At 37.5% G+C, this 9,318-nt stretch overlaps 1 non-coding gene across 1 annotated transcript; it reads left to right on the top strand.

Moving 5' to 3' along the window:
- The first annotated feature begins 4,300 nt into the window (after positions 1-4,300).
- Positions 4,301-4,407, top strand: LOC116135895. The gene has a single exon (XR_004128954.1). It is a non-coding gene; the product is annotated as a small nucleolar RNA R71 (small nucleolar RNA).
- The last annotated feature ends 4,911 nt before the right edge of the window (positions 4,408-9,318 follow it).

Raw genomic sequence — 9,318 nt, 5'->3', positions numbered from 1 at the left:
ATTAGAGTCTTAAATGTAGTCCGGTATGCCCACAATGCATCATCTAAATTTCGTGACCAATCCTTCCTAGATCCGTTAACCGTCTTTTCTAGAATCCTTTTCAGTTCCCTATTTGAAAGTTCCACTTGCCCGTTGGTCTAGGATGGTATGGTGTAGCAACCCTGTGTGTCACTCCATATTTTCCCAAAAGAGCTTCAAACTGCCTATTGCAAAAATGGGTTCCTCCATCACTAATGATTGCCCGTGGTACTCCAAATCTTAAGAAAACGTTTTTCCTCACAAAGTTCACCACCACTTTGGCATTGTTGGAGGGTAATGCAACTACTTCAACCCATTTCGAAACATAGTCAATAGCCACCAAGATATACAAATTCCCTTATGAATTCGGGAAAGGGCCCATGAAGTCAATCCCCTACACATCAAAAAGTTCAATAACCAAGATGTTACTCAATGGCATCTCATCCCTCCTTGAAATATTTCCACTTCGTTGACATTGGTCACATTCCTTAATAAATCGGAAAGCGGCCTTGAATAGAGTTGGCCAATAAAATCCAGATTGAAGGACTTTAGCTACTGTTCTAGTTCCTCCAAAGTGACCACCAACTTTCTTCTCAAGGCAATGCCTTAAAATACTCTCCATTTCTTCTTCTGGGACACACCTTCGTATTATCTGATCTACAAAATGTTTATACAAAAATGATTCTTCCCAAAAGTAGAATTTCAAGTTAGAGAACAATTTCTTCTTTTGTTGGAAAGTCATGCCATTTGGAAGCACTCTTGGTGATAAGTAATTTGCAATATCCACATACCAAGGTGCTTTTTCAACTCTCATCAATTTCTCATCCGAGAATGTCTCCTTGATTTGAGTTTCCGCTTCACTTCCCTGTGCTGGTTGTTCAATCCTTGATAGATGTTCTGCTACCACATTTTCTAACCCTTTTTTGTCTCGGATTTCTAATTCAAACTCTTGGAGTAGTGGGATCTATCTTATTAGCCTTGGTTTTGCTTCTTGTTTTGCCAACAGATGCTTGAGCGCTGAATGGTCCATGTAGACAATCATCTTAGCACCTAGCAAATAAGAGTGAAATATGTCAAATGCATAAGCAATGACTAAAAGCTCTTTTTCAATAGTGGCGTAATTCAATTGTGCATTGGTTAGTGTCTTGCTAGCATACTGAATTACATGCGAAACCTTGTTCTTTCTTTGTCCTAAAACCACTCCTAATGCAAAATCACTAGCATCGCACATCAATTCAAATGGGAGTTCCCAATTGGGAACTGCAATAATGGGTGCAGACACTAATAATTTCTTAAGAGTTTGAAAAGCATGCATCCATTCATCATCGAAATCAAAAGATGCATCTTTAATCAACAAATTTCAAAGGGGTTTAGAGATTTTGGAGAAATCCTTTACAAATCTTCTATAGAACTCTGCATGTCCTAGGAAACTCCGGACCACCTTGACATTTGTAGGTGGTGGCAACTTCTCAATCACTTCCGTTTTGGCTCAATCCACTTCAATGCCATTCCTTGAAATTCGGTGACCGAGCACTATGCCTTCTTGAACCATGAAGTGACACTTCTCCTAATTGACCACCAGATTTGTCTCTTGACATCACTGCAAAACAAGGGAAAGGTTAGAAAGGAAATTATCAAAAGAAGAACTGAAAACAGAGAAGTCATCCATGAAGACTTCTATGAACCACTCCACCATGTCACTAAATATCGACATCATGCATCGTTGAAATGTGGCCGGTGTATTGCACAACCCAAAAGGCATCCTTCTGTAAGCAAAGATACCATAAGGACAAGTGAATGTCGTCTTTTCTTGATCTTCAGGGGCAATAGGGATCTTATTATATTCTAAATAACCATCTAAGAAACAATAATACCCATGCCCTGCTAGCCTTTCCAATATTTGATCAACGAATGGAAGCGAAAAATGATCCTTTCTTGTTGCTTCATTAAGCTTTCTGTAGTCGATGTACACCTTCCAACTCATGACTGTCCTAGTTGGTATCACTTCATTGCTTTCATTCTTCATTACCATGATAACTCCTTTCTTTGGAACAATTTGCACCGGGCTCACCCAAGGGCTATCTAAAATAGGGTAGATGATGCCTGCATCTAAGAGTTTTACCACTTCCTTCATAAAAGGATTTAATCTCCATTGTGATTGCACTATAGGCTTGACATCATCTTCCATGAGTATCTTGTGCACACAAAGAGATGGAAAAATGCCTTTAATGTCAAAAATGGTCCATCCAATGGCTGATTTATGCTTTCTTAACACTCAAAATCAATCTCTCTTCCTCCATTTTACTCAACTTTGCATTGATGATTACCGGAAAGGATTCTGATTCACCAAGTTACACATATTTAAGGTGAGATGGTAGAGGCTTTAGTTCAAGCTTTGTAGGTTCTTCCGTTCTTGCCTTTTCCTTCTCTTTTTCTATGTCAAAATCTTAAAATTTTGGATCTTGGCTGTGTTTATTGGTTGGAGTGCGTCCAAATACCTGGCACACTCATTCTTTTTCAGCTCATCTACCTCGGTTGTTTTGGATTGGGCAATGCAAGCTTCTAGAAGTAGTTGAGGGGTGATCTCTTTGATGGTATCCACTACAAGTTTATCCACTAAATCCATACTAAAACATGAATCTAACTCTGATGGAAATTTCATAGCTTAGAAGACATTAAAAGTCACTATTTCATCTTGGACCCTTAGGATCAACTTTCCTTATTGAACATCAATCAAAGTCCTCCCTATAGTAAGGATTTGTCTTCCCAGAATTAGTGGTATTTCCTTGTCTTCTTCCATATCCAACACAACAAAGTCCGTAGGGAAGATAAACTTATCCACTTTAACTAGCACATCTTCAATAATGCCTCATGGATGCTTGATGGATCGATCTACGAGCTGCAAGGATATTGTTGTGGGCTTCACCTCACCAATCCCTTGTTTCCTAAAAATAGAAAAGGGCATTAGGTTAATGCTAGCACCTAAATCACATAAAACTCTATCAAATGTAATATCTCCTATAACACAAAGGATTATGAAACTCCTTGGATCCTTAAGTTTTGGTGGTAGCTTCTTCTACAGAATGGCACTGCACTCTTCTGTAAGCATCACTGTTTCATCCTCTTCTAGTTTCCTTTTGTTTGAAAGGATCTCTTTGAGGAATTTAACATAACTCGACATCTGCTACAAGGCATCTGCAAAAGGTATGTTAGTCTACAATTTTTTAAATACATCAAAGAATTTCATAAACTGCTTATCCTGATTTTGCTTTCTGAGCCTCTAAGGAAAAGGAACAGGAGCGGTATAATGTGCCAACTTTGGCAGTATCTCTAGAAAAGGTAGCTTCTCTTTTCCTCTCTTTTGCATGCTTTCCTGTTGAAGTTCATTTTCTTGGCTCTACACTTTCTCTTTCACTACGATTTCTTCATCAACTTTTTCCTCTGATTCTCCCTTCTTCTCTAAAGGGTTCTCATCCTTCTTCCTTGATTCAACTTCTTCTATGACTTTTCCACTTCGTAAGGTGATGGCATTTGCTTGTTCACGTGGGTTACCATATTGCTTGGCAAAGAACCTTGAACTCTCTCATTTAACTTTTCTGAAATCTTTCCGAATTGTACTTCCAAATTTCTGATGGATTCTCCTTGGTTTCTAAAATTGGATTGTGTCTCATTCATGAAGCTTATGGTCTCTTGCATGAATTTCCTAAACATATTTTCCAACTTTGATACCCTCTGCTCTATTGGTTGAAGATTCACCGCTTGTTGATGATTTGGTACTATCCTTTGGTTTGGTTGATTGCCTTGATTGCTTTAGGAAAACTTTGGGTGATTTCTCCATCCGAGATTATAGGTGTTGGAAAAAGGATTATTCCGAGGTCATTGATTTCCGGCTAAATAATTGACTTGCTCTAAAGATGAGGATGATGAAGCAAAGGTGTTCCCCATTTGGCAGTCAATGCTTGCATGGTTGCCTACACATAAGTCACATGTTAATTGAGGTGCTTAAATAGAATTAACCTGCATACCTCCTAATTGTTTCTGAAGGGCTGCTAGTTAGGCTGAAATGGCTGTGTAAGTGTCAACTTCATGAATACCCATAGACTTCTTCGGATGTATTCTCTCATTGGGTCTCTAATAGTTGTTACTTGCCAGGACTTCAAGTAATTCATAAGCTGCTTTTGGTGTCTTGTTTTGCAATGCTCCTCCAGATGCTACATCCACCATTGTTTGCACATTTGGAAGCAAACAATTATAGAAGGTTTGGACTTGCATCCAAACAGGCAAACCATGGTGTGGAAACTTCCTCATTAGTTCCTTATATCTTTCCCATGCTTCATAGAGTGACTAGTTCTCATCCTACAGAAATGATGTAATGTCGTTTCTCATCTTTGCTGATTTTGCTGGTGGGAAATATTTAGTTAGGAACCTTTGTGCCAATTCATTCCAAGTGGTGATTGTTCTAGATAGTAATGCCAATAACCATCCCTTTGCTTTATCTCTTAGTGAAAATGGAAATAATCTCAACCTGATGGCATCATCTGACACTCCGTTTGCTTTAAATGTGTCGTATATCTCCAAGAAGTTAGCAATATGAGTTTGGATCTTCATTTGCATTTTCCCCAAAGTGTACCGACTCTTGGATCATTTGGATGATTGCTGGATTTATCTCAAAATTGTCGGCTTGTACCGGTGGCCTAGTGATACTTGGACCACTACCATCAATTATGGGCACTGAGAATTCCCTCAAGGTTCTATCGTTCGCCATTTCTATGCGTAATGTCTCTTCTCTCTCTCTTCGTTCCCTAATAAGTTTTCTAGCAATTTTCTCAATCTTTAGATCAATGGGAATTACAGGGAGACTTCTTACTCTTCGCATAAACTACAAAAGGAAGAAAAAGGAAGATCGTGAGATTACACAAACTAAATAGAATGAAAGTAAAACTAAAGGTAAAACTGAAATTTAAAACTTCAACTTAGCGAAAATTAGAAGAATTCAATATCAGCACAAAATCAATCCTCGACAACGGCGCCAAAAACTTGACACGTGATTCGACAAACATTGACATGTAGCAAGTGCACTGGTTGCAAAAAGTAATACAATGATGAAGTAGAGTATCGTTCCCACGAGGATTGCGTACTAATTACTGAGTTTCCTAATTCTATTACTAATTGAAGAATAAAAAAATGTTGGAATTGTGGAGGAAAGAAAAGTTAGAATTAAAACTCAGAATCAAACAACAATGATTAAAACTAAACTAATCAACACAAATTCAAATCAAGGCAAAAGAGTTTAGGGTTCGACTTCACTAGGACACTTGATGCGTGTTACTACAACATGCAAAAATAGCAAGTGCACTAGTCGCTCAAGTAATAGAGTGATGGGTAGGATATCGTTCCCACGAGGATAGTGTTACTAATTACTAATTTTTCTAGTTTAAGTCCTAATTGAAGCAACAATAAATTGGATTGATGGAAGATTAAGAAACTAAATACAAATGCAAAACCCAACAACTTAACTAATTAAACAATTCTAAAACAAATGCTAGGGTGTTGAATTCACCTAAATACGCTGACCCAAATCATAGAATCTATTACCCAAGTTCTAATTCCTTGATTGAAAATCGAATTCCCTAAGTTGTAAAACATACATTCTCATGCTACATTTCCCTACTTATCCCTATTAAGCTTCCGCACCCAACAAAATGAAGATTAATAGTTCAAAGGATTTTAAGCTTTGTGGAATTCTATCTAGATTTCATAGATCGCTAAACCTATCTCTAGCGTTTGCTAATCTATGGTATTTATCCCAAGAGGCACAATCACAAATCACTTCTCAGTCTCATTGTGAACAACACACATTTGAATGGTGATCAAGCATCCAAAAGACATTAAGCAAAGAGATAAACACTCAATCATGAAATTAAAACTCAAAGTAATTCAATCCATATAAATTTGAATCATTGTATCAAGATTACATCAAACCCTAGCTAAACAACTCAGTTCATACTCAAAAACGAAATAAAACAACAAAAACAAACTGAATCAAGATTCATCATTGAAAAGCAAGCAAAAGATGGAGAAATCTTCTCTAATTTGAAGCCCAAATCTTCAATAATCTTCTCCTTCCATGAGCTGCCTCCCAAATCACGAACCAAGCCCCTTTTCTCTTCCTTTTCGCTCTAATTTATACCTCTCTCACTTAAGGACGAAGCCCTAGCAAGCCAAAACGCGTCGTTTTATTTTTGCATCTGACGCAGGTTTCGCCGCGGCGAAGCTTTTTCCTCGCCGCGGCGAAGACTTACAGTCCCAATTTGAGCATGATATAGTTAGAATCTGGAAAAGTGTAAAACATATGAATTGTAGCCCTTTCAATTATATTTCTGGTCGTTCAAGAATCAGCACAATCCGAGGTCTACAGCTCAAGTTATGGCAGAAATACTGAAGCACGTCCAAAGACGTTTTTCTTCAGTTCCCAGCGTCCTTTTCACGACTTCAAGCCAAGTTTTCACCTTTGTCCAGTCAGAATTAGGAAAAACCCAAAACATGAACGTTGTAGCTCTTCTTCGTAGCTTTCCAAAGCTTCTAAATTCAGGTTATTCCGAGTTTTCAAGCTCAAGTTACACAATTTACGCTCAAAACTGTCATTTATGCTAAAAATCATCGTTTAGGTCTACAAAGACAAATTAATAGAATTAGGTAGCAATTATGGCCCAAATTGTATGAAAAGTATCCTAAATCCTATCAAAATTCAATGCAAAATCATAGTGTAAAATACGCTTGTCAACACTCTAGTTTAACCTACAATTTCTATTGCTTCCAAATTCGCATGCAAGGATTATAAATTGAATTCCTTAAGTTTTAGAATATACCTTCTCAGGCTATAGTCTCCTACCTATCCCTACTAAGCTTCCTCACCCAACAAAATGAAGGTTAATAGTTCAAAGCCTATTAAGCTAAATGGAATCCTATAGAGATTTCATAGATCGCTAAACCTATCTTTAGCATTTGCTTAATCTACGGTGTTTACTCTAAAAAGCTAGCACATGAATCACTTCTCAGTCTCATCATGCTCAACATTCAATTGAATCAAAAGAAACCAACATCCAATTGCATTAAGTACAATAATAAACACATAATAAACCATTGTAATCCAAGTTACATCAAAATCCTAACCCAAAAGTGAGTTAGTTCATGCTCAAAATAAAGAAAAACATCACATAATCTGTAAATGTGGAGTTCAACAATTAGAAATTGAAAGAGGAATGAATTCTTCCCTAATTTGGAGACCCAAATTCTTCAAATCTCCTTCTCTTCTTCCCCTTATCTAAGAATGTTGACCTCCCCTAAAAAATGAACTAAGTCTCTCTTAAATAGTCAACCAAAACCCTAGGAACTAATACAATACAAGTAAAACGCAACGTTTTACAAAAACAGATTTTTGCAGTTTTCACTACGGTGAAGAAGATTCTCGCAGCGACATCGATTTGAATTTTGCTAGACCATCTGTGCAGAGGCTAGCTTGCCGCGACAAAGAGAGAACCTTGCCGCAGTGAACTCTTGCTGATCTTTACTGAAATTATGGAACTGCCCTCCACTTGCTTCTTTGCTTGAGTCTTCGATTTTCATGATCCCCAATAGGAACAAACTTCACAATGCTTCCAATCAGCATCAAAATTCCCCCGATTCCTGAATTTCGCTTGATTCTAGGTCCAGAAACTCATTTTTGCTCGGTTTTGCTCGGTTTTGCTCCAACTACACGTTTTGGCCTGAAACGTAAAATATACAAATTTAAGTAGTAATTTAGGCACAAAACTTAATAAGAAGTATCTAAAATCCTGCAAAAAGCATAAAGAAAATAGTATAATCCGAGGATTATTAGTAATACCTTAGAAACAAGAGATGCCATGCCTATCTTGATTAGCTCTATGACTAGATGATTTGTGTCTATGCGAATTGGTTCCTTCGTTGTTTAGACTAGGATATATGCCACTAGCTAGTTTGAATGATGAAAGTACTAGGTTGAACCCGATGATGTATGAACCCTAGAATGGAGTGGAGAGAGCAGTAGTTCAATGATGAACACATAGCCTGATAATTATGATGGAGTTAGAGCCCTAGGATTTTTTATAGATAGTTAGATTTAGATTTACTTTAATGTCTTTTGTATGTTTTCTTTATTTCAATTCTTGTTGCTTTCATCGAGGCATAGTTTCTAGGATTACGAGACCATCTATAGTCTCTATGGGATTGACTCTTACTCGTGCACTATGCTGCGATTGCAACTCGTGCACTATGCTGCGATTGCAACTCGTGCACTTGCAAAGGATTAAACTTTGTATGTCTGTCATATTCAACACAATGATAGTCTTACCGTACTATCTGTGTCCTCGGTCAGAATAATACTGGGGCTAAAAACATTTCTAGAATGGCCACCATATGTGATCATAGGGTTCTCACTATCAAGATTTGAAAACTTGATACCCTCATCACGGTTTTACCATCCTAAGGACATATACCAATACATACAGTTATGATTTACACGATATAGAATAAAATGCCTTTTATTGATCAATGAAAATTATTACAAAGAGTCAATTCTACAATAGTTGATTGGCTAAAGGGCACTTACTCTAACAATCTCCCACTTGCACTGTAGCCAATCATTCATGTATTTATGTTCATGCTTCTACTGTGACGTAGGCTTTGTCAGTGGATCTGTGAGATTGTCATCAGTATGTGGTTTACTAATCTACACATCTTTCCTCTCAACCATTTCTCTAATGAGATGAAATCGTCTGAGTATGTGTCTAGATTTCTGGTGAGACCTTGACTTCTTTGCTTAAGCTATTGCTCCATTGTTAGACATCTATTGGATCAACAATCGTGGAGACCATACCAAGTTTAGTGATGAACTTCTTAATCCAAATTGCCTCCTTAGCCACATCGAATAATGTAATATACTTAGCCTCATCCGCTACAGTGCTTTACTTGGAGCTCTTCCAGCTCACTACACCCCCATTGAGACACAATACAAACCTAGATTGTGAATGATAATCATCTTTATATGTTTAGAAATTAGCATCACTGTATCCTCTTATAGTGAGCTCATCTTCCCCTCTATAAACCAAAAACATATCCTTAGTCCTTTTCAAGTATCTAAGGATGTTCTTGACAGCCATCTAGTAACTCTCACCTGGATTCCATATATATCTTTTGCAAGTGCTTAAAGCATGTGAGACATCAATCCGAGTACACAACATGACAAACATGATGGATCCAATTACTGATGCACATGGGATC

The sequence above is a fragment of the Pistacia vera genome, unplaced genomic scaffold, assembly GCF_008641045.1.
Source record: "Pistacia vera cultivar Batoury unplaced genomic scaffold, PisVer_v2 Contig304, whole genome shotgun sequence".
NCBI lineage: Eukaryota > Viridiplantae > Streptophyta > Magnoliopsida > Sapindales > Anacardiaceae > Pistacia > Pistacia vera.
The sequence above is the reverse complement of the archived record's forward strand: the minus strand, read 5'-3'. Positions and strand labels throughout refer to the sequence as shown.